The 18,945-nt window shown below is 30.4% G+C and overlaps 1 pseudogene; it reads left to right on the top strand.

The window, feature by feature from the left end:
- Positions 1–6,580: 6,580 nt before the first annotated feature.
- On the top strand, positions 6,581–11,512 carry LOC149894959 (uncharacterized; annotated as a pseudogene).
- The last annotated feature ends 7,433 nt before the right edge of the window (positions 11,513–18,945 follow it).

Genomic DNA, 18,945 nt, shown 5'->3' with positions numbered 1-18,945 from the left:
ATTGTTATTTTCATTTCTTTTGGTGTGCTTATTTATTCTTGTTTTGATTTATCGTTATTTAAGTTGGAGACCTTTTTTTTATGTTGTTCCTGACAGGTTTTGAAGTATGTGGAAATTATAGAACCTTTCAGTAATCAGATAAGATTATCTTTTGTTACTCATTTTTATCAAAGATATTATTTAGTTGTTGAATTGAACTTTATCTTTAGAAAATGGTATCAGAAATAAATAAAATAAAAAAATTTCTATTATCAATTTATAAATAATGAAATAACGATAACAATAATTCTTAAAGAGATATTAGTAAAATTTTATTTTTCATTTTATGCTATTTATATCATTTAGGTTCCATATTTTCTTTATTGTATTTTATGTTATATTTATCTTTAAGGAATCTACAACACGTTGCTGGAATTAAAGCGTGAAACATGTACTAAGAACAGCAACGTTAAAACCTAAAACCTAGTTTGTTAACAATTGGTTTAGTTCAAACATCTATTGTGAATATGGGTGTGTGTGTGTTTTATACAGATGTTTTATAACCTCGAATATAACAGGCCGGGTGAATAAAAATGAGCAATTGCTTTTACTCAGTAATTGGTCAGCTTTACGTGAATAGAAACTTCAACAACTTTCCTTAAGTTTTTATTCACGTAAAATTGAGCAATTACTGAGTAAATTGCTTACCTTTACTTAAATAAAAATATGAGGAAAACTAATGAAGTTTTAATTCACGTAAAGCTGACCAATTACTGAGTAAAAGCAATTGCTCATTTTTATTCACCCGGCCAAATGACTATTAAAAATATATTTAAAAATCATTTTGATTGTAATTAAAAGTTTGTGTACTGAATTGAGTTTTCAATGTCCAGTTAAAAAGAGTTTTTGAAGCGTGCTAACAAATTGAGCACTATATTTCTCCCAACCATGTTAGTTAGTATAATTAGTACTGCTTTTGTATCAGATGGGTGGTAATTATAACATTTGTAATGGTTAGAACCAATGTGTGTTAAGAATATCATAATGAAATAATCCATATATTAAAAAATGTAAGTATTATTTTATCAAATTACAATACTATGTGGCTTAATTCCTCTTTAATTATAATGGAGTGATTTTAAATGATTATTCCCTACAATAACGTATTTTAACTGAATAAAAACAACGGATCATTTGATGCATTGACGTAATAACTCCTTTATTTAAAAGGATTGTTTTATCGGAAAAATATCAACGGACTTCAATCCGTTAAAACTTTAATCCGTTAACTTAACGGAAAAGCCGTTGGTGCAATAGCGACGGATTGATCTGTTCCCCAATTCGTTGTATACGATGGATTTTTTTTTAGAGTGTACATGCATTAATAAAATTTTTTCTGTTGCCAAAAAAAATTCAATTGTCTTTTGTTTAAATTGACAGCAAGTTGAGGCATGCAGTACCCTGTGGTGTAGCTGTCACACAGTATAGACTATGGATTTACATATTACTATTGTCAGATAGAAAATTAGTGTGGCATTTAAGGTCTTCCCAAGGACGATCTTTGTAAATGGTTGATAAGCATTTTGCTGAGATTGTTCTCTGTATTTTATGAACTGCACACTGCAAAATGTTCAATAGGCAGGTTTTTAATTGAAAAATTGGGGCTGTTTTTTTTAATATTCACAAAGTTTCTTTTAACTGTTAAAATATTTTATTTCGATATCTCCAACAAGATCTTGAAAAACCAGGATGAACTTGATAGAATAGTAATATCTCAGGTTCCTCAACTTAGACCTATAGTTCAGTGCATAAAAGACTTAAAAAAGTAAAGGATTCTTGTTCTGATCGAACTCTTGAGCCAGAGTATTATATAGCTCCTTTGTATTATCTGCACGGGTTCTAAGGAAAGTAATGTCAGTAGGCTGGAAGTTTCACATTTTGCTGCGTCATTTTCAACCCTTTGTTGAATACCATAACTGTGCCCTTTGTTGAATACCATAACTCAATCCAAGCTTGCTTAACAGAGTGGAAAGGCATTCTAAATTTAAACTGACATGGAGTAGATTTAAACGTGTGGATGAGCATACTCAACATGGTCAGCAACTGCTATCCTCTGTAGCTAATTTTAATGGAGGAAGAAGTTAACATTAAATTTGATATGCACCTCTAGAAACAAAAAGTAGTCAACAAGTCTAGGACAGTGACTATAGTCAAAACGGCTATTTTTATAAATGTTGTGAAAACAGTAGATAGATCGAAAAAAAATGTATAATAATTTGCTCTTATTATATTTTTGAAAAGCTTTTTCAAATCAAACTGAAAAGGTCGCTAATAGTATTATATACAATAATACTATTAGCGACCTTTTCAGTTTGATTTGAATCTTAGATTTAGAAATCAACAAATGATTTAAATAGAAGGAGAATTCAATTTGGTTTTACATGATGAATATCCCACCCAACATAAGACGACTTTAAGACGTATGTAACTTATCATTAGCTCGTCTAGACGTCTACAAACAGTTAAAGACGTGTTTTAGTCGGCTTTTCAACACCTCATTAAGACATCTTCCGACAACCAGTTTAAGGCATCTGTAAGATACCTTAACAATACGTCTGTCGGAACAACAAAATTAAGACTTCCGTAAGATATCTTAACAAGACATCTTTCAGAATAACCAGTTTAAAACGTTTTTCAAAATAACCAGTTTAAGACATCCGTAAGACATCTTAACAAGACATCTTTTGGAATAAGCAGCTTAAGATGTCTTTAATCGTGGAAGTATTAGAGATGGACGTGCAACGTTATTGTTTTTTTGCAAACCATACTAGCTGCATATTCTTAAAAATCTATTGTTTTAAACAATAGAAATTCAATTCTCTTAAAGTCTGTCGGATTCGTCGAAGATTTTTGGGCTTGCATAACCAGTCATATCAACTGCCTTTTACTTATTATAGATAACAGCAATAGAATCAGGTTTTAAGCTTGACTTTATATAGCAAGGCATTCTTAATATTTTATGAAATAACGCGGATGATGAAAAGAAATTGAGATCATTTACTTGAATACTTTAGTACATGTATAATTTGAGAGGTAATAAATTTTTTTTTTTTTTTTTTTTTTTTTTTCTCTTTCAGTTTTACATTTAATTAGTCGTAATACAATAAAGTCCTTGATATATGCTTTTGTGATGCAATAAAATCCGTGATACATAGACTAATTTAAATAAAAACTTGGTATCTGATAGAAGATCTAATGATCTTGTCGCCAGAACCATAAAAAGTTATAATAGAATGTAACTTAAGCCATTAATAAATATAGACAAATAAAAATGACAAAATACAATAAACAAAAGAGCGTGTTTATACAAATTTCTTATTTTTAAAAGTATTTCAACATATTGTCATTAAAGAGAATGAATTTTTTAAATTTCTTTTTAAAGACTGGGAAGGTAATTGATAAATCAAAATTAGGTAAAACAATTTTGTTCCAGAGATTGGGTGCACGATAAGCTATACAGAACTGATTGAATTTTGTTCGACAAAAGGGTTCAAAGAGTGAGTTATCATTTCGTAGTGTGTACTTATTTTTTGTTTTTAAGGTTATAAAATCTTTAAATACGTGTAAGGACGGATTGATTTTACATTGAAACATACAGCATAATATTTTATATACATTCGCTTCATAAATGTTAAGTACTTTTATATTTTTGAATAAAAACTTTCAATGCGTAAGTCGATTTTCAAAACAAACTAAGCTTATTGCGTGTTTCTGACGATGGTAAAGAGTACGCAACTTACTTTTGCTTGTACTTCCCCAAGCAATATATGCATAGTTAATTTAACTATGTATAAGTGAGTAGTAGAGTTGGATTAAAATGGTTTTGTTTAAATAATTTCTTGAATTATAGAGGACTCCTATATTTTTAGAAACCTTTGTTCAAATGTAGTCAATATGTGGTTTCCATGTAACTTTCTCATCAAGATAAATGCCAAGAAAACTAGTAAAAGTTTTTTTTATTTCTAGTTCATCAATAAGAATTTTTAGCATGGTTGTTGGTAAAAAAAGTTTTTTAGATATAGGGTGAAATAGAATGTATTTTGTCTTATCAAGGTTTAAGGTCAATTTGATACCGTAAGATTGGGTGGCTTTTGCCCATTTTGCACCTTAATGTCTATTGCATGAAAGACGCAAAAGTTATTTCCTCAAACACTAAGTACTATTAGAAGTACATAGAAAGGACAGTTAGAACTATCTGTCTCCCATTTGAAAATTATTTACCTGAAGTATCTTTTGGGTGGTTTAAATGGTGGGCCAAATTCGCCCTGTGTGTTAGGGTGACTTTGGCCCAGCCCTGTAAAAAGGGACTAAAGGAAGCAAAACAGCAATAAAAACAACAATATTTAGGCAAAGAAAATAAATTTACAAAAATAAAGTGACAAAAAAAGATGTAGTAACAAAGTTCTTGTATACAGTAAATAAAATATAGGTACAAACTAAACAAGTATAGATACCAAGTAAACAAAACAGTTTAGGTATAAAGTAAACAAAAATGACTTAATAAATGTTCAGAACAAAAATGACTTAGTAAATTTCCAAAGTAACTTTAAAATTATATAATAGTTATTACGTTAAATAATATTAGTTATCAAAATAATTACTAATTGATTAGCTAAATATAAGTAATTCAAAATAAATAAACAAACCTGTCAAGTATTTAACTCTCCATCGCATTTAACAATTACATAACAATTCTCTACAAGATTTAAAAATTTCTCCTTTTTACAAACATTTTTTGTTTTATCAATACTTTGAAAGTTCTTTTTGCCTAATGCTGAATGATCTAAAGATTCTGTATGACTTTCTACGAATAAACTTACATCCGCAAAAATTTGATTAGAAGTCTCAGTAGTTCCAGTATTTGTACTTGGGCCAGCAAAGTCAATGTTGTTGGTCTCAATTGTATTTATAATACTGGTAGATGAGTCTACATTATTTGAATTTAATCTATTATTTTCATTTATAACACTTACAAAATCAGTAGTTGAGTCTAAACCTACATTACAACATGGTAGTCGTGAAAGCACTTGAGACTTGTCTAATGGAAAAATTCCAGTTTTGCGAAAACCAGCTCTGAGGTTATCATTCCCATGTTCATTTAAGTTGGTAATTAAACGGTCTAAAAGTCTAGGAAAATCATCTTTAGGAAGAGAAGCAGCTCTCCTTCCTTTTCCAGCCACCTAAAAAAATTACACACCTAAAAAAATTCGGATTTTAGATGCTTCTTCTAAAGTGCAACTTACAATAATATCACAAAGACTCGAGTTAAGTAAACTAAGTTAGACTAAATAAATAATAAATTTCCCACAATTTGCTACTAATCATTAACCGGCATACCTTGAGGTATCGATTTTAAACCATTTTTAAACAAAAATTTTGCTTGGGCTAAATTCATCCCGTAGTGCCAAAGCCACCCAACTTTACGGTACATTTAAACCACTCAGATACGCATTAGGGTGTCCCAAAAATATATCATAAATCGAATTTTAATGTGCGCAATACTACATTTAGCATAATTTTATCCATAAGGAAAAACAAAAAAAAAAATTAAGTTTTTAGCTCAAGCGGAAGGTTATTTAGGTGAAGCGGAAGGTTATTTAGGTGAAGCGGAAGGTTATTTAGCTCAAGCGGAAGGTTATTTAGGTGAATTCACTTTTATATAATAATTTATAATAAATAAATTTTGATTTAAATTTGATTTTTATCCGAGTTAATTTTTATTTATGTTTCGACAAAAGCGTGGCCAACAATAAAAATAAATGATGCGTGTTTTATAAACCATAAAAACTAATGATGCGTAAATTTAACTCAAGCCAATATATAATTAAAGTATAAATCAAGTTAAAAAGTTGTTTTCAACCGAGAAATTCGTCTAAAACACAGGTTTGAAATTGTATATAAAACTTATTTACTAGTTTCACTATTTTTTCATTACTTTTTGTATAAATTGTAGAATATACTATAATCTATAGTTCTATACTACAATCCTGATTCAATCAGCTACAACTAAATGCGTCTGATGAGGATTTTTTAAATAAAATAAATTTTAGAAAATGTCTCTAAACATAAATTATCACGTTAATTCACTGAAAACAGATATTGATGATTCATCAAAAGCTACAAGGAAGAGGAGACAATTTTATTTGCTAGGGTTTCCTTTACAGAGTTTTGCCCCTAATAGACTTCCAACAAATGGAGAAATGCTGAGAAGATATTACTGGCTTAATCTCGAAAAAAGCATAAGGTAAATCTGCTAGCAATTAACAAAAGCATTACATTTTTTACACGTTTAATGTTAACTTTTTAATGTTTTTTTTGTTTTTTTTTAACTTTTTAGCACCACACAGATCAACATCAAAATTGGTTGTCCAGTTGCTTCCGGGAAGACGTATTTAAGATGCTCCAGGTTTGCTAATGGAGTGTGCAGAGAGAATACTAAGCCGATAGTTACTGGTGTCTGTATTCTGAGAGAGCTTGTCAATTTATGAGAGCAAGCTGGGTTTAATGATGTTTTCGTTGTGACGGAGCAAACTATCAAGACCAGAATCACCAAAAAAAGTCAAGGAATACCACACTTTAAAAATGCTAAAAACACTCGAACTACCAGAGGGTAGCTACAAAAAGAAGGTGAACACTTTTTTGAAAGAGAGCAGTGCTCTCTTCTCTATTAATAAAACAAACGTATTTGATTTAATAAAAAGTGATAAAAATAGGGATGATGAGGCTAAGAAGGAAGACATAAAATTCTTGAGGCTTTGTCTGAGAGGCGATATGGTCAAATTTGGGAACAAGGACAATACATTTTGTGAAAATGCTCACAGGGCACAAGAAAAAATAATTAAGATGTCTGAAAAAATCCAAAGACATAGAGAAAAAAAGTAAGGAAAAGGAGATCAGCTATTTGGAAAGTGACTTTTCTAGCACAGATAGTGACAATCAAACTGAGTACGACGAACTATATTTACCTCTAGCTAAAGTCCAGAAAAAACAGAAAAGGTTTCAGAGTGACATCAAAGTTTGCCTTCAGTTAAGTATGGAAAATATTCTTAACCATTGGATTCCAATTATGACCAGATTTGGAATTGGAGTCAGGCCGGGTATGTGTCTTTTGTCTTCTCTTTACAAGGCTGGTGGAGTTAATATTGATAATATCTCGATATCAAGATCAACTCTAAACAGGAAAACTCATAATGTTGTGGAGTCTGAGGCACAGATAATTAGGGAGGAAAACATTGATAAAATAAGAGGTTTAAAAGTTGTGGTACATTTCGATACCAAGAGTTTGAAAAGATACGATTGGGAAAAAGCAACTTCTAAATATGAGGGCAGAATCAGCGCATCTTCACCAGAGTCTGGTCCACTAGACTTTCTTCTTGGCATCTTAAAAATCGAAAGCTCCAAGGGAAGTGATCAAGGCATTGCAATTCAAACAATGCTTGAATACTATGAAATGTAGGATCAGATTATTGGATTGTGTTCTGACACAACATCCAGTAACACTGGTAAAAATAAAGGTGCTGTAAGTATTATTATTTCCTATGCCCTTAAAAGACCGGTTCTCTGGTTAATGTGCAGACATCACATTTATGAAAGACACGTGGCTCATGTGATGAAAAAAATATTTGGTCCTACAAGTAGTCCCAGCAAAAAACTTCACGTAATTCTCCAAAAACTATGGCCGCAGATTTACGAAGATGTAAATAAACTTGAGAGAATTGTAAAGTTTGACTGGTCTCAAGATGCTTTCAGGCCCGGCTCATTACTGTTCAAACTTGCCTTGGATACTAAAGAGTTTTGTATTACAGCTCTTCATAAGAATACTTTTCAGAGAGGTGATTACAAGTATCTTTGTGAGCTTATGGCATTTTTTCTAGGAGCTGAGTTATCGAACTTTTCATTTAAACAGCCTGGAGCTCATCATGAAGCAAGGTTTATGGCTGACTGTATATATGTACTGGTTATTCAGATGACTCAAAAGTACCACTCTGCTGATTCCGAAACAGTTGGAAAAAATGCAATAAACCATCTGAAAGTCGCAACCAACTACATAGTATTTTTTCATGGACTCTTCTTTCTAAAAAGCCCTAATGCTTCTCAAGCACCTTCAAATGATTTAATGGCGTTTGATATTGCTTTTCAGTTACAAACAGAAGACGAGTTTAAAGAGTTTGTAGCAATAGGTTCTTTATCAAAGTCTTAAGCGTCACACTTGGTATCTGTCTCCGCAACAACTCATTTTTGCTCTTGCTGATAAGGATCTGAAAACCGAAGTTAAGACCAACATGTTAAACAAACTGCTTTCTTATGATATCCTGGAGTTAAAAGGTCTGATTAAAAAGAGACCTGAAGCTAAGGTTGAAATTATTCCTACATCAAAATTAGAAGACTTTGTCAACGAGCAGTCCTACCTTTTGTTCTTGCTATTGGAGATCTCCAAGAAGGAAATTCGGCCATGGAAAGAAAAAGGCATCGAAGGATGTGAAAATGAGGAAGTTTCCCAGTCTTTTACTTACTTTTCAAAGTGTGTAAGAGCACTTGCAGTTGTAAATGACCGTGCAGAACGCCACATTAAGTCAATTCAAGATTTCATAGAGAGAACACACAAAGGAGACAGGCTTCAGGATACTCTCCAGGTATTTTCTTCAATAATACGAAATATAAATGTGATTTTTAGTTGTTATTAATAATAATGGTTGTTAATGTATATGTAGTAAATTTTTATAAATTTATGTATTTGTAATTTAGGTAGTTCAGATGAGCCGTAAAAAGGTTTCAAAGAACGCTACAAAGAAAGATTTAAAAATTATTTTGTTAAATATTTTTTACATTAATCATAATGGTTTATGTTATTTTACATTATGTTATATTATTTTTTGATGTTTGAAAAAAGCGATTTTTTGATGTTGAAAAGGTAAAACTTTTATAGCTCATAGTTTTCGAACGTTAAAAGATTTTTGTGTCAATTTTAAATTTTATCGACGAATATAGATTTAGTTGAGAATAGTAAAAAAAATTACGTATCACCTTGTTGCTCTTACGTTTAGGGCAGTTGTAGCTAAAACTTTAGGGCTTTTTGTTCCCAGGATCCAATCATTGTAATTTTTTGCAAAGCATCCTTTTTTAACATAAGTATAAACATATATGTTTGGAGTTTGTTCTATGTCTGAAAATTAAATTCAAACGTTAAAAAATGCTGTATCTACGAATACGCCTACATTCTAAAAATTATTTACTGTTCATTTTGTTGCATTTAAAACAAATTTCTCCTTAAAATTGATGATTTATTTTGTAAAAAAATTTACTTAAAAACTTAACGACAAGCATATTTGTTTGTTTGACACGCAGCAATTTTTTTGTTTGCTTAGGTAACAATTGTAATTGCAAAAACATGAACTAAGTTATTATTAAGTCAAGTTTTACTTAATAAATTAAAAGTGAATTCACCTAAATAACCTTCCCCTTGAGCTAAAAACTTAATTTTTTGTTTGATTTTTTTATAGATAAAATTACGCTAAATGTAGTATTCCGCACATTAAAATTCGATTTATGATATATTTTATGTGTATATATATATATATATATATATATTATATATATATATATATATATATATATATATATATATATATATATATATATATATATATATATATATATATATATATATATATATATATATATTAATCATGTAAAATTTAGTTATGAAATATTTAGAACATTCTGCCAATCTTGAGAAATAAAAATTATTAGCTGTTTTGTCTTCAAATTTAAGTTATTAATTTATACCAAAAAATCGCGTCTTAGAAACCATAGTGCTCTGGGGTAGGTTGAGCAGCTCGGTAAACTTTAGGGAACATTTTCTCAAACAAATTTAAAAACGCTTTTTTTTCTTAAGCAATTTTTAGCAGACAAAATATTTTTTCTAATAGTGAAAAAATTATGTAAATTTGACGCACAGTGGCTCAGGATGATCAATAAACGGTAAAAACTCAATAAAACTTGATAAATATTGTAAACAAAAATATTATATGTGAAAATAATAGTTTTATGGGTCAAAGAATTCAAATTTGTTAACAAAAATATTTATTACGCGCACCTTTGACACGTGCATTGCGCGCATAACCACAATTAATGACGGTAAAGCACTCAATGCTGTGGTATCAAATATGCTTAAAAGAAAATAATCCCTCTGTGACTGGAAGAATTTTAAATTCGAATATCAATATGATCAAACTATTTAGGGACCTGCTCATTAATATGAACACCACAACCACAAGACCGGATGTAAAAATTTTCAAGCAGAAATCTGAATGTCTGTTTGATCTTATTTCTAACGATCAGTTTTAAAAAGCCATTCAAATGTCACAGTCTGTGCATAGAATGGTTGTTCATGGTGTTTCTTTTTAAGTATCCAGTAGGCTCTTTGTCTGAGAGTGCCATTGAAGCGAGGAACAAACCCAATAAAACTGCACGAGTAGGTCATAGACTTTTAACTTCTTTTGCTGAAAATACTAGGGATACAGCTATTTTTTTATGACATAAGACGTGTACCTATACTGCAATAGAACAAAATGCAAGAGATATAAAAGCTATGCTGCAAGAAGATTTAGGTGATAACTGTTCTTAAGGTAAATATCGGAAAAAACTATGTGTATCTTTAAATTTTGATATTTAATGTTATCGTTTAATTTTATTAATAATACATTTTAGGTGCTAGTGGTAGCCAATCTGATACTTCTGTGGTCTTTTTACATAATCAACACAGTATGTTTTTTTTATGCTTGCAAAAAAAAAAAATAATAATAATAGTTGTCAGAAAAGTTGAAACATAAGAATCCTAAACTTTTCTTTTTGAGGAAAAATTGCGTCAATTGACCTAAAATTGATTCATTTTGCGATATGGTTTTACTTTCTTCGAAAATCTGCCTAAAGTTCTGTTTCTATATAGGGATGCATAGTGCAATTCTTGAAGTTTTGTTGTAAATATTAAATGTTGCTCCACATAAGGATTGCTGAGACATGTTTAGAATGAAAATTTTAATTGTACTTTAACTTTTGGGAAGAGTATTCACCAATGATTCTAAAAATCTATCCGGCCAATTGACTGAATATATGTTGTCACTTTGACCTCTAAAGTAATAGTCCATGATAGCAAACTTTACATTTTATTATAATTTAATGATCATTTACTGACCAAAGTATTTAAGATAAGTTGAAAATAATAAAAATTAATAGCACTCAATTGGGATCAAGGGTGCATACCATAATGGCCCCTTGATCCTACATATATGCACCCTTGATCCTATTTTTGTACACTTGATTAGGGATTGCGATTTCCCGGCCATTTTCCATTCCCGGGATACCGAAAACTATTTACAAAATCCTGGGAAAATATTTATCAGGGAAAATATAAATAACTAAACACACTTTTCTATATTTCTATTTATTTTTTTTTAACTGTTTAGGATTTTAAAGTGACTTCTGAGAAAAACCAGTGCATCTTGATGGATGTCTGTCAATCTAGTTCTATAGTTGGTAAAAAAATCCAGGTGAACTAAACACCCTTTCAGCCTCAACACTGGAAGGACGAAGAGTTAAAAGCGCATTATAAAACATATTTGATCCGATTAAGTAATTGCTTTTACAGAAAACCCATCAATAGCAGCAAAACTAGGCCATCGTTCTCCCAATGAAACATTTTTTGTCATAAAATTGATTGTTAATTGTAGACAACGTTTTTTAATTGATGGTTCTTCTTCTTTTTTTAAAATAATGCCGAGGATATTTTCTAAATACCTTTTCAATCCAACAGTGGAACCACCTTTGCATAGTAATATTTCTGGAACATGTATGCATAGTGCCTCGTCTGCTTTTTTAAGTTCAAAATAACTCCAAACCTTCGAAGATTTTAGATTTAAGGACATTTTTTAAAAATTTCTAATGCGCTGCAATAAATTTCAATATGTAAACAATATCAATAAGCAATATTTTTTATGGTCCGGAAAACAAAAAATTCTGACTTTGGCGGGAAAATTAAAAATGTGTGTACAAAAATCTCGGGATCCCGGAAAAAATTTACCGGGATTCCGGGAAATTGGAATAAAATTTTTCCCGGGAATAAATTTCCGGGAGAATCACTATACTTGATCCGAATCCAAATTTATACCGTGAATGTGTAAAAATTGTTTTTAAGTCATTCAAACAATGTCTATATTAAAAACCATATAATTTTTTGTAAATTTTATTACAACAAGGGATGGCAAAATCCCGGACATTCTCAATCCAGGAATTTCGTGATTGAAGTATTTATCCCCGGGAAATCCCAGGATTAATAAGGATGCGGAAAAAATTATTAGCGGTGAAGCATGTGAAGAAAAAATTTTTAAGTACTCATTAAACACTGAAAAATGATTAAATTATTGTTAATACAATTATATTATTAACAAATTAATAATTTTTCCTTTTTTAGTTAACTAAAATAGTTCATTTACTAATTAACCTTAGCAATTTAAATTATAAAACAATGCATTAAAAAGATAACACAATATAAGTAAAAATAATATGAATATACATGAGTATACATGAATTGTATTCATTTTTGAAAGTACCACCTTAAAAAAATGAAAGCGTCAATCATTTCGTTGTTTAACCGCGTTCGAGTAGTTGAGCATAAAAAGCCAGCCGCTGAGAATGGTTGTTCGGACTACACACTTGTTGGCCGTATAGATCACACATAATCATATGATTTTTGAAGATGATTTTCTTTGTGGCACCACTTTCAAATAACGACACTTCTCTTTGAATTTTAGAAGTTATACTTTCTACCCTTATAAGTAGTGTTTGTGTTACTGCCAATCCTTTTTCCATAACTTCATTTAATTCTTTAATAACAGTTTTGATTTTATTTTCACACTCCTTGCTTGATAAAGTCTCGCTCATTTGAGCATTACTATCACTATTCACTTCTGCTGATGTAATTATATCTGCCGAGCTTAGAAGCTTTATTAGGTTTATTATAATTTTTTTATTTTGGGCACTTGTATTTGGTACAAAAACATCTGGGATTTTCAATGAAGTAACCTGGCCATTATGAAGATAATAAACTGTGCTGCTTAATGGTGTTCTCCTCTCTTTAATTCGGTGACTCAAAGCAGTATACAATTGTTTTCCAATTGCGGATTGTTGTTGTTTTATTTTATTCAACATAAACTCTAATGAAGTATCAGCTGTAATTAAAGTTGCATCTCGTCAACAAAGTGCTTCCACAGTTGCTTTAATGGGAGTCAAAAGTGCTGCACATTCTGATATGCTTCGATATTCGTTTTCTTTCATCTTAACTGAATTATCAAAATTGGAATCCAATTCTAAATCTAGAAATGCCTTTTTAACACAATATTTTAACTTGTCAAGTCTTTCAAGTTCAAATTTAACCAGTTCATCAACCAGGCTTATTTCGTCTACGTCCAGAGACAACTCGGCTTTCCAAATTCTCTTTAGTGCAACCTGTACTTCACACAATAGGTAAATTCAGGCATTATTATCATTCATAAAAATGAATTCCATCAAAGGTTGCGCATGCTAGTTTTAAACTTAAATGACGGTGCTGATGCTGTGACTGAATGTCGCTTGTTGATGTTTCTGCATCTCCCTTATCATTAACGGGAACTGATCTTCTAACTCTATCAAATTGTACGTCTGAGTTAGCTTCGCTTTCAAATTTTCCAGAGAATTTTTATCTTCGCAGCTTGCCAGCTCTTCATCCACCAGCTCAGCCTTGAAATACAGTGCTGACACAAAATCACAACATTTAAGTGACAGTTCATCTACTTCAAGCTCTCTACTTAGGCTGCCTACAGTTAAAAGTAAGCGTAAAGCATGTGCTGCACAGTGCAACTTTTAGCAGGCTCGAGCACTTCTTTATACTTGCCGCACCATCATGGCAAGTAGCTACTGTGCGACGGCTCTATCAACAAAAAATTTTCAAAAAGAATTTTGGAAACGCATTTAAAAATCTAAAAGCCAAACTAAGAGTTTTTAACCATTTTAAAATCCTCTTCGTGAAAGAAGCATTGTGTGGACACTTTTTCCGTTTAAAAAATCTTTTATGAGATAAAAAAGGTTAAAGTGTTGCGCGGCTTCATTTTCAATTGCAAGAAGTGGGCAGCTGAATTTTAAAAAAGTCGAAGACTGCAACTGCAGTAACTAAAAATAATTATTCAGGAAAAATTTTACATTCCATTTATTCACTTTTAATTTTTAACAATATTGTAATATTTTTGAGATTAAAGTTTCGTTTACTTTTTAAATTACTTTAATTCATTTTTACTCAAATTTCTTGGTGGTGCTTTTTATTCTTAAACTTGTTTTGTAGTTTAACAAATCTTAAATACCTTCAACAAATATTTTATACCTTAAGTAATAAACTCAAACTTCTCGCGATTTTTTCATGGCCAAATGGCCAAGTAGCTTTGTCTTTGCTTAAATTTACTTTTTGAAGGACATTTTTTAATTTTATTTTCATGATTGGTTTTTATGAATTAACAACGTCTGTTGATTTAGAACTTTTTCTAACATTTTAACAGAGATCTTTCTAAAAGATCCCAGTTAAGAAGACTTTTGTATCAGTTTAAATTCCAACAGTAAAGTTTTTTTCAGCGCCAGTTTTTCTTGTATTTGTGTTTTAAATAGTCTCTTTAGCGAAACAATTTTGCGATTTCATGACACAAAAAAAAAAGGTGCACATTTTAATAACTGTTATACACACACTTACAATCAAAATAAATATAACACTAAACAAAAAAAGGAGACAATGTAAATGAGGGGAACATGCAGAAGACCAACCACCGTATACAACATCAACAAATGTGTTTGTATTAATATTGTTGATATAAACTTTAGATATGCGCTATTACAACTGTTATAATTTAACTATCAAAACTCGAATAAAAAAACTTTGGATAAAAAACACTAGCAGATAAGTTTAGTTGTTACAGTTTTTAAACTATGTGTGCAGCTATTTGTTATACAGTTTTTATTTGTGCAATCATTTTGATACGAAATTTTGTCACATGATTACGATGGACATCTACTCTCTTTCATCATCTTCAGACTGATTTCATCGTCATCAAACTGATTTCAATATTTTTCAGTAATTTGTGTTAGTAGAACGTTTGTAATTTGTCGTCTTTTTTTGTCGTCTTTTTTTTGTCGCATTTGATGGATAAAAACAGTGAAAAAATTGTGTTGCTTGTTGATCATCGTAAGCGTCTGCGTCTCGGAAGCGTTTTCTTGAAATGAACCGGGACAAACGTAACGAGACGAGAAATTTACCGGAAAAAAATAACGAGACAAAGAAAAAGGTTGTCCCGGAATATAATCGAGAAATAAATTTTGTCTCGGAATTCAAAAATTTTGTCCCGGAAAAAATTATGAAACGTTACGAGATAGATCAATTTTATTTAACTAGATATCTAACTCGCACTTTCGCAGTGAAGAAGATTTTTTGCCAACCAAGTTTGTTTTGCCAGCCAGAAAATGACGCACAGTGACTCAAAACAACAAAAAAACAAACCCCTCACAACTTTTTTGTAAATATTGTGCCCTTTTTTAAATAATATTAAATTAGAATGATCATTTATTTAAAAAGTAAAAACAGATTTTTCATAAAACTTATATTTATATTTTATGGTTAAAAGAAGTTAAAAATTTTAATATTATTTTCAAAGAAATCTAAAAAATGAGAGATTTTTATTTAGTAAAAATGGAGAACTTTTAATCTAAATTAAAGTCTAAATTTACTTTTGAGCTAATCTTTTAACTTTATATATTTTTTGAAGAAATAAAAAAGTCAATCAACCCATAAAAACCTTGTCTTCCGCCATTAGTTAAGAGTGGTTTATTATATGAAAATAAACGAAAATGGCGGAAAACAAGGTTTTTATGGACTCATTGACATTTGTAATTCTTGAATTTGAGTTTTTTACTTGTACGACTTGTTTCAACATATGAAATATAGTCTCAAGAAACATAACTTTGTCATCATATGCTTCTTAGAAATTTGTTTAAATGTTTTTATTTGAATAATGATTTACAATTCAAGAAGTGCTAGATATTTGAAATAGCATTACCTAACAACTTCAGTATTTCCTGTAATATACAAGTAACATTATTTAGTTAAACATTATAGGAAACGTCATGTGATAATTGTCAAAGAAATAATAACATAAAATGTTAAACAGTGTAAAGTGAAAAATGATATAAAGTACTCAAAAATGTTTCTGATATATATTAATGATTTTAAAAACAACAACAACAAAATGATCAGATCTTATCCCGAATATAATGGGAAAACCGGTACCTCTAGTTTACCAAAAAATGGTTCGACACAAAATGTTGTAAACAGTGTAAAGTAAAAAATGATACAAAGTACTCAAAAATGCTCTAATTTTAGTCTCTGTAAGAATTACACTTTTTAAAAAAGTCAAATGTTTTATAGATCAAAAAAGTTAAAGACACTTTGGATAACCTTTCCCCTAAATGTGAGTGTAAACCAAACTCTTGCATTAGAAGTGAATGCTGACATCAGCGATAAACATTATTAAATGATCAGAAACTTAGCCCTTGGATACATATTTATTCCCTTCTTGCACGATATTTTAGTGGAAAATGTTAAATACTATCCCAAAAATTTTTTTTTTTCTGATTTCAGCTGCTACCATTAATATAGATAAAGCTGTGTTTACATAGATGGTATAAAAATATCAATAATAGCAGCTGAATTAAATAATAGTAATTGTACCAGAAATTCATTATTTAGATTTCACATTAAGGATTAACTAGTATGTCTCGTTATGTCTCGTTATGTCCCGTTAAAAAGATGTAAATTCCGGGAAATTGTAAAGCTTTTATTTTGTCCGGGATATCTCGTCTCGTCTCGAATTTCGACTGAATGTTGAAAATTGTCTCGATATTTATCGCTATTTGGGACAAAGATTTTAGGATTGTCTCGTCTCGTCTCGAATAAAAAAATCACGAGAGGCAGACACTTAGATCATTGTGAAGCACAGAGAGACCGCCAAGTTTTATATCGTGTCACAAAAAAGTCGTCGCAATGACGACTTTGAAACTGTTGGGTAATCAAAAGCGTAAGGTTAAACCTAAAGTCCAAAAAATAAACCAGTTTCTCATATCAAATAATACAAATGAAATTTAAAAACATTTATTTGAGAAACAGATCTTGTCAAATCAACTTTCAAGACAAGCTAAAAAAAAATCTTTCTAATAGCTTTTTCTGAAGATTGCAATTTAAGTTACATTTTTCTCAAAATTACATTTTTTTTATCTGATCGTGTCATTTAAAACAAAACACCCGTGCTTTTTTTTGGATTTAGTCCACTATGAGTTCAATGACAAATGGCCCGTCGACAGCTATTTTTAAACAAGATGCCCTTTGCCGCTGCTGCTGCTGAGAATTTTTTGGAGTAAGATCTAACTCTTTATTGTCTATGAATTCAACAATAGGTCCTATAAATTCAACAAGAGGTGTGATGAAACTGTGTAAATATCCTAGGAATCAACTTCAATGCTCCATATTAGTGAAACCAAACCAATCATATCTTCTTAAGCAGATAACTCAAAGCTCTGTGGAAAACGTTTTTCAATTTTAGCAGCTAGACGCGCCTACAACTGCTCTTCTTCAATTGCTGCAGCAAACTTGATTTCTCTTGTCATAAGCTTAAGCACAAGTTGGTTCAAGTTTATTAAAAAATATGATGAATGCTGGCTGCATGTCATATAGATCAACTTCTTCTTTATCAACTGGTGAAAACCTATCGGTTGTAACTTTTGGATGTCCTGATAGTAAGGCAAATCGAAGATCATTAAAACAAGTATCCTAACAGGTTATAAAAGAACTTCAAGTCATATTGGAACTTTCTGTTGATAAAACTAATCAGCTCTGCTCTTCGGAAACAATTAGGGAATGAGAATACTGTAGAACATAATTTTGAAAATTGAATGATCTTGAGGAATCTATATCACGTTTTATCATGTAGAAAAGATAATTTAAAAATATTTATCACAAAAGTGCTGCTTTATAAGCTTTTTCATTTTGTATGGATATATTATGTGAAAGAGAAAGAGAGAGATCTATATAACGTGTAACCATTGGTAATTATGCAATATTTTTTGTAAAATAGTGCAGCTAGTTTTAAGTTGACTAATATATGAATAAGGATTTATTTTTATCTTTTTGTATAATGTACATAAGAACATTAATTTTTTTTTAATAAAAAATAGAATGAATGTTGACCATTATTTTCGTTAAGAAAAACAAAAAACAAAAAGTCAAACATTTTTGTTTAACGAAAAGGAGATAAAAACGAAGGCATTTCAAAATAATGGAAACGAAGTAAGAACTTAAAAAATAATTTTAAAAAACGAAATAAAAACCAAAAAATGTTTTTTTTATTATGAACGATAATTAAAGATTGTCTTCAAACTGTTTGGGATATCGTAAGTAGAGTAGTTACAAACTTCCTTTGCGGTAATTTTTAACTTAAAACATTTCAAAGACATAAGTAAGACTGGTAGAAAATTACGATAAAAAAAAAGAGGGATAAAATACTGGAATTTGCTAGAAACATTTTCATAGCAGACAGATACTTTGCAAACCGATGGCTGTTTTTGTCCCTTATTGTGCGTGCTCTTTTGGACTCTTAGGACAAGTCTGTTTCACGATCACTTCTTGAAGATTTTAAGGAGCATTTCGATTACATTCAACATCCTGGTGTGTCCGGGTTTAATTCACTTTCAGCTGCAGCATCATTTATAGGTCCATCAGTAGCAGATACTTAATTAGTTATTTATTGAGCGGTAGAAAGTAGAAACCTTGATGACTTTTATTAT

Source organism: Hydra viridissima, unplaced genomic scaffold (assembly GCF_058129835.1).
Source record: "Hydra viridissima isolate aposymbiotic clone 2 unplaced genomic scaffold, HvirCarnegie_v1 scaffold_1, whole genome shotgun sequence".
Taxonomy (NCBI): Eukaryota; Metazoa; Cnidaria; class Hydrozoa; order Anthoathecata; family Hydridae; genus Hydra; species Hydra viridissima.
Note: the sequence above shows the minus strand (reverse complement) of the source record. Positions and strands in the feature narration are given on the sequence as shown.